General features: G+C 37.1%; 1 long non-coding RNA gene across 1 annotated transcript; it reads left to right on the forward strand.

The window, feature by feature from the left end:
* Positions 1-3,508: 3,508 nt before the first annotated feature.
* On the forward strand, positions 3,509-6,175 carry LOC149828811 (uncharacterized). Its single transcript, XR_016434347.1, has 2 exons — positions 3,509-3,785; positions 4,123-6,175. It is a non-coding gene; the product is annotated as an uncharacterized LOC149828811 (long non-coding RNA).
* The last annotated feature ends 1,767 nt before the right edge of the window (positions 6,176-7,942 follow it).

The following is a 7,942-nucleotide window of genomic DNA, read 5'->3' on the forward strand; positions in this document are numbered from 1 at the left end:
CATCCGGCGGTGTCCCTGACGGAAACCCCCTTCCAACGAAGGGGTTCCATCAGCAACCCCCAATTCGGCAACGAAACGGAGAAAACATGCTCCAACGACCATTCTGTGCTACTAGCAGCGCCAGTGAGGCAGTCGGCTATCCAAGGCGACACTTTCTCCTCCTCGGCGAAAACCTTGAAAGGGCAAAGGTAACAATCCTTTTTTTTATTCAGATATGTCGCCGATAGCAACACCCGCTGCCGGGGTTGGCTGTCGCCGCCGGCAACAGGGATTTGATCCCTGCCTCACTAGCGACGGTGATCGTATCCCCTGTCCAACGATGCCTCTGACAAAGCTACCCAGCAAGGGAAAAAGAAAAATGAGGGGTGAGGGGCATGCCGTTGATCGAGAACACATCCATCACCACCGGCCTGGGCGGAGCCTCCGCCGGCGCCGGCATCGAGAAGGGCTCCACCTGCCCGGCCACCATTGGGTTGGATTCCACTGTACATTGCTACAGTGGAATCTGTGTACAGTGGAAGCCGATTGGCCCCTTGGTCGACCTGCGGTTACTGGCATCGGCAGCCGGCCAAAATGCTGCAGGCTATGGTAACCCTCACATGGCAGACGGTCTCCCTCAGTGGGTGAATCTGGGCAGAGGTCGGTGGTGGCAAAGTCCAAAAAAATTGTAAAACAGAATACCCTATTTCTGCAGTGATCGCCGGCAACTCATATTAGTTACTGCACAACAGCCCGCTCGAGAATGGGACAACAAGCTCTAGTTTGCATCAGCAGCGATAACTGAATATGCCGACATCGGTGAGCATTGACAAAATCCTCTTAATGCACCCACACTCAGTGGAAGCTTAGTGGGCCCATAACCCAATGTTGGCGTATTCATAAAATCAAAATAAATTAGCATATGTACCAATAGATGCCGAGGTTGATGTGATGTGCGGGTGGTTGGTGTTCTCCTCAACGTATCGATGCTCATGATGAGCTCAGGCCTTCAAGTTGATGAGCAAGACCCTAAACCCAAATGATTATTATGACTATATAGGCAATATTGGCTGCACTCATCATATAGCCTAGCCTTCCCGCCTTTCTCTTTTATAACGAAAGACAGGGAGGAGTTATTGCCTCTCAACATTCATGTAACCTCCACTCCTACTAAGAGCCCACTAACAACACACTAATCCTTTTTATAGTGTCAAACCGAGTCACATTATGGGTTGAACTCAAACCCTTAATGTCCAACATTTATCACATTAATTTTGGGGGTTTTATTCATGTTTCCTCGTTTGGTTATATCAGGAGTTTGTTGGATAATAACTAGGGTTGCAAATGGGTATGGGGAATTAGCAAACTGATCTGAACCCATCAAGATAATGTGCTTAATCTAATACTTCCCCTCAAATTGTGAATTGAGTTTAGGCATGCATACTTGCTTTAATATAGCTGCTACTTTCACTTTTGAGCTCACGTACCCTATTTTGACCTCTTAACTTTTTACTTTTCTTGCACAAGATGCTAATCAATTTGAATATGCTTAGACCTACTGGACTTGCACCAAAGATTAATGCGCTTATATGGTCGCATTAAATGGTAGATTAGCTTATAGGAACTCCCAAATCATGCATATAATTATCAATCTATACAATCATTAGTACTATCTCTTCTGCAGCTTTATATTTTGCAACCTGTAAATGATCTAGTCATGTTCTTTTGCTTTTGCTCTTCACAATATTAAGTTATCTCCCATGAAGATGCAATAGTTAGAGATTGATATGCATGTGTTGAAATTTCCTGCTCAATCAACACTAGAAAAACCGAAAATTAAGTATATCTTTGTGTCTTCCTACCCAACTTTATGATATATAAGTCCATATGATATTATTTACATATAATAAGATGATGATAATGTCTTTAGTTGCATTGTATGTGACGAGTATCGCCTGATATGGATCTCTTGAAATCTTTATATTTCATTGTTTCTGTGAAAACTTTGGAATCACCGAGATCACGTGTGCAATGCTTGCTTCAACCATTTTTTTTTATTTTTATGACGAGCCGAAGCAAGGAAAACCCCGGGTAGGGCCCCACGAATGCTTGCTTCAATTCATAAATAGATCTTTGCAATTTATAAACATTCATTGATCCACTTGCAATAAACTCCATAAGATATTACCTGTACTTTATCTCTTCATACAGGAATGCATGAGATATATTCCCTGTACATTTTCTCCTTTTATCTCTTCATATAAGAATGCATTATTAACATCAAGTGATACAGAGGTCAGCTTCAAGAACAATACAATACAAACAATAACTACTTTTAGTACAAAGCTATGGCCTGGTTTGGAAAAACCATGTTTGCCAAGAACGTAGGTTTGCCTCAACTAGATTTTTGATAATCTGGTTTTGCCTTGCGAAAATACCAATTTAACTAAAATTCAATAAAACTGAAAATTAAATGATAATCTGGAACTTCATCTCTGATCCCCCTAACTCCTAGGTCTTCATTTTTTTTTATAGTTGAGAACTTCTAATTCAAATAGATTAAATCCTATTTATTAATTCGTTGAACACTACCTAATCTTGATAAATCTTTTAAAACTTACCGATCTAACAAGATGATCCAAAATCAAAATAGGCAAGCTGGGGGTTAGGCAGACCCCCGCCAGTTATACAATCATACTATTGGGATTTGAACTTGCAACGTCCCAACTCAACCACACTATTTGGGGCCGGATCTGTCCCGCTCCACTCTTGCATGATTTAATAAGCTCTTTACAAGACATGTTGCGAGCAACTTGTCTTGTTTGTGAATCCTAATCATCAGATCTTGTTAGGGAGTAAATTTGGACTTGAAGTGATTGTTAGAAAGTAGGGGTGAAAATAGGGCTGCAAATGGATCGGTTATAGTTGGATATCTTATTATCCGAGTATGACATGATTTTTTTCGGAGCAGGTTCGGATCTGTTCAATCCGATCATTTTCAGTTTCTGGTTGGATTCAGATCAATGTTTAGAGATGGATCTAGAATTGATCCAATTCAAAATCCAACCCAATTTCATTTTCAAAATGTAAACAGCTCGTTTTTTGTTCATTTTTTTTTTCTGTATCGATTCAAATTCAACCTTACCTCATTGGGTGTGATTCTGATCCGAATACAAATTAAGATCTACTATTTACATTTCAGATTCGGATTTAGATTTAGAATACAAGTTTGGATCTACTATTTACATTTCAGATTTGGATTGAGATTTGGCAAGATCCAGCCCTTATACGACCCGTTTGCACCCTTAGGTTGAAATCAAGCTGGTTCTTCCCGGATCAATTAGGGTCTTGTAAGGGCTTGGCAGGCCCTTTAATACCATACCCAAGCCTGACATGAGCCCGATTCAGTTGTTATGGGAATTTTTTTTTAAAAAGGTCTCCTTTTAATACTTCTTCTTTCAGATTTTTGTGTGTAAATTGTTGTTATGGACCTTTTCTTTTTCTTCTTTTTTTTGGTAAAAATATCTCTTTTTTATGCTTGCTCTTTCAGATCTATGAGTTCTTTACTATTGTTCTGTTAGATCTATGATCTAGTATCGTTCTCTTCCTGTTTCTACTTATGTGGGTGTGTATCTGCACAGGTGTGTTATGGGAATTTTTTGTTTTTGTTCTTCTGATTCATTTGTGCAGGGCTGGTTTTGATTAATTACGGATTTACTGATTTGTGTGCTGATGGTGCGGCATCTACGTTAGGCATCACCATATTTATTTTGTTCTTTCATGGCCTTTTAGCTCTTGTATTTTGGGTCAGTTTCTGGTTTTTTCCCTCACGTTTAAAATCTTGCATTTTCTTTTAGATTTTCTTGTTCATGGTCCTCGTTGCTTTGTTCATCTCCTCCACGGCCTAAATCTGTTCTTTTTTAGCGAACGAACCGTTGTACTTTTGATTATTACTATATCATCCGTCTGTGGTATGCAGGATTCTAAACGTCCTTAACTTTTATTCTCAGTTCCACTTATATAATATGCTGCTATTTTTCATATAAGTGGATATAACTGGTGTACTTTGGGTGTTATTCCCTGTTGTTTTTCTGTTTCCTTGTCCGAAAATTTCTGATTTTGGTTTTTTTTTTCTTGGTGTAGGCTTTAGGCGGGTGCTTGACACATCAACGAGTTAGATATTTCGAACACCTGATCCACGAGCTTCTATCAGGACGAAAAAATCATAAGAGATCAAGTTGTGGTTTGCTCCACAATCAAACAAAACTCATGTTTTGATCCAAAATAGACGTTTTCAAATATGTTTTAATATAATATATTTGTTTGGAGCTAAAATATTTTTCTATTAGACTGACCTTATTTTTGAGAAATTCAGGTGGTTGACCTTACGTCGAAGTCCGAAAAGTAGCATCGAGATTTAGGGTTCATCTCAAAATTCATCATGCTCATTTGATCACATTGTAAGTATTTATTTTAAGATTTTGATTTTGAAAATTATTTTGAAATATTGATATCTTGCGATTCACGAGGCTATTGTTATCGATGTCAAATTATTCATTTGAAGGAAAATGTATAATTTTGATATCGATAGCAGTATCCACGTGAATTTTAATAGATATAATCATTATATTTTAAAATATTTTTTAAAGTTAGACTCTTAAAATAATTACTTAGTGCAATATCTTGAGCAAAATTTATCAAAATTTTAGATTTATTTTTTTAATGCAGCGGTAGAGGATAGCTGGTTAAAAAAATGTGGTTGGGTAGGTCACAATTATGTATTCAATAACATATTAAAAAATGTTTAAAGTTTTTATTATAAAATCGTGTTTAAAAAAGCAATACTATAGTAAACAAAGTCAACGGACAAACCTAAGTTATAGTTGTGCAAACCACCTAGATTTTTCAAAAACGAAGTCGATATCATTTTTGATAAAAAAGTATTTTAGTTTCAAATAAATTTAATATGTTAAAACACAATTGGCCAAAAATGTTTGTTTTGAATCGTAACTCAAGTCTCCACGATTTAGAGTAGTATCGATCTTAGGCACCTTATGTACCAAAGCATGAGTTCTTCAATTTCATCTTAACTGTGCAAACACAATTTTGGTCCTTCAACCATTCGGTTCAACAGTATACTAAGACAAGTGTCTTACACAACGTGATGCATGAATAATATTAACGTACAAGAATATCTCTAATGTATATCTAATTATTTATTCATTCGTTGATGAACCTATGACTAATACATTGTTTTAATAATTATTAATTTTAAAAAAAATTACATTAGCATTAGATGAAACATTTGGGTGTTTTTTATGTTATATATTTTTGTGCCTAGATGCTTGAATGAATGTTCAAAGTGGAGTATTTTTTTGTCAAAAGAACGCAACATTATATTTTAAATATATTTTGTTATTGCAGTAGTTGGGTCTATTGTTCAAAATACTGTCACTCGAGTGGTATCCATCGTCTGTAATAAGTGTAAGTCGTGAATGAGTTTGATGGTATAGTCTTGATTATAGGAATATCGAGTGCCTCTTGGCAAACCAGTGCATTTCGCATGAAGAAAATATGAACCCAACTCAATTTAACAAGTTTTAAGGTATGTTTGATAGCTCACCTGTGTGGCACACGGCACAAAAAAAACATCAAGAACATGTTTTTTAACGAGCATTGGACGCAATGAATAATGTTTTGCGCGGTGACTACACAACCGTCGTCGCCGTCTCTATTCCTCTCGCCCTTCTCGTAACTAGTGCCTAGCTCTTCCTTGTCTTTTTCAACAACGACAACCGACGATGTTCCTAGCACCAGCTAAAGCAATTGGAGGCCATCCCTCGCTTCTTCCTCTGGCATCCCGATGAGGGTTTCGGCGAATTGCCTCTCCTGGTGGTGTTGGCAGTCGCGACGATGGTGGCAGGGAGTCAAAGGATCTCTCTTTGAGGCACATCATGTTGCGTAGTTGTGGAGCAAGAGGGAGGAGGTCGGGAGGTGGTGGTGGAGGCCTGATGAGATGATCGGCCATGTCTGGCTGGGGGAGGAGCTCTTTGTCGAGGAGGGTTTGCTGCTCAGAAGACATCTTCGATTGAGCTTCATCATTTTTTAAATGGTTTTTTTTCACTTGTAAAGCTTCTTTTTTACTTTGTTGGTGGCAGTTTATGTGATCAATAATATTTTCCTTTTCATTTTCGAATGGTTCGAACAGAATTTTTTATTACCAGTTAAATTTTTTCTAAGAACACGCCCAATTTTGATTGGTTGTTTTGATGCGTTGATGCTTTGTGTGAATTTTTTTTCGCAAACCTAGTCTTTGGAGGGTTTCTTACCCAGCAAGGCAGTCTCAATGGAGCCTAAAGGCTATGTTCTTTTTTCTCCGTAAGGTTGTAAAATTCATTTTTCTTTTTTTCTCCGTAAGGTTGTAAAATTTATTTTTCAAAAGAAAGCGGAATTGCTCTCTTATTTAAAATTATAATAAGAACAAAGTATAATCTAGTGCTATTTACTGTTACTGTGGATATCTGGAATTTGATTTCAAGAAAAAATTCAGATCCCCTACCGATAAAATGGACAATATGTCATTTGAATGATTGGTGATGCAACCAAAACACTTTGAGCACGCTTTGGTTTTCCTGCTTTTGTCTTTCAGTCATTATAGTAGGGACATTTTCAATTGTGGCCAAATGTTTGGCAGCAGTTTGTGGCACTTTCTTGCAACCATAGTAGTGACAAATATCGTGAGATTTATGAAAATCTTGAGATAATATTGTGAGAAATTGCTGAAAGTTTAAAACGGCAATTTCTCGTGAGATTTTCAAAATATCGTGAGATTTTCAAAATAAAAACATAAATACCATGATTTAAACGTGATATTTATGTTTTAAATGGTTATTTATTGCAAAAAATGTGTTTTTATTTTTAAATAATTTTTATTAATATTTTCTTATAAAAAATTTTTTTTATATTTTTTTATTAGCACAATTTTGTCAAAAAAAATGTTAGATTTATGAAATTTTTTCAATTTCTTGCGAGTTTTGAAAAATGAGAAATTGTCGATAAAAATGTTTGTCACTATGCTTGCAACACATGATGCAGTACAACACCTATGGCTTTCAGTGATGTGTTTTCGAGCATCTAGTGACATCCACTCATTGGATCTTATCAAACAACTTACGGGATTACACTGCCAAAACGTTGAGCTTGGCTGCAAAATGTCGGTGCTTCTCTACAGGATGCAATGCAAGCACAATGTGTGTACCCAGAGTAGCCCGCTGCTTTCTACATGCAAGCAATTGCCCTTGCTAAGCTTGACATGGACAAAGATGCATCAGATATGCTCAATGAAGTTGTTGGCCTAGAAGAGAGACAGAGAGGTAGAAATAGCTAGCATCAATAACCATTGTTTTTCTCTTTCCACTCCAGTGTAACTTGCATCAATTTGCAATTATTAGACAATCACCATATTGTCATTTGAAATTAAATTTCTGAAAGAATATATAGACGAGGATGTTTGTTCCCTCAATGCATTGAATTTTTCATTTATGTAGTGCAATACAGCTAAACATATAATACAACCATATGGCAAAATCTACGTCAAATCAAGTGACACATAACTCAGTCAAATCAAGTGACACATAACTCAGGCTTGCCATCAATGAAGAGGCTCATGAATTCCTCCCCATCAACCGTCTCCTTTTCTATCAAAAGTGGTGCAAGTTTGTGAATAATGTCTATATGGGTGGTGGTGATATGCCTTGCCCTTGCATATGCTTTCTCCACCAGCTTCCTGACCTCTGCATCAACATCAGCAGTTGCCATGGAGTAGTCTTGGGAAGACATCTGCACTTCCAACAAGCAAAAGCCAAAGTGTTTTATGGTATCTCATCCAACTGGCAATGTGCAATGCATAAAATCCTCCTAATGCCCTAAAATAAAATTCAAATCCAAATCAATAATTACATGT

Source organism: Nuphar pumila, chromosome 9, assembly GCF_984573655.1.
Source record: "Nuphar pumila chromosome 9, dmNupPumi1.hap1.1, whole genome shotgun sequence".
Taxonomy (NCBI): domain Eukaryota; kingdom Viridiplantae; phylum Streptophyta; class Magnoliopsida; order Nymphaeales; family Nymphaeaceae; genus Nuphar; species Nuphar pumila.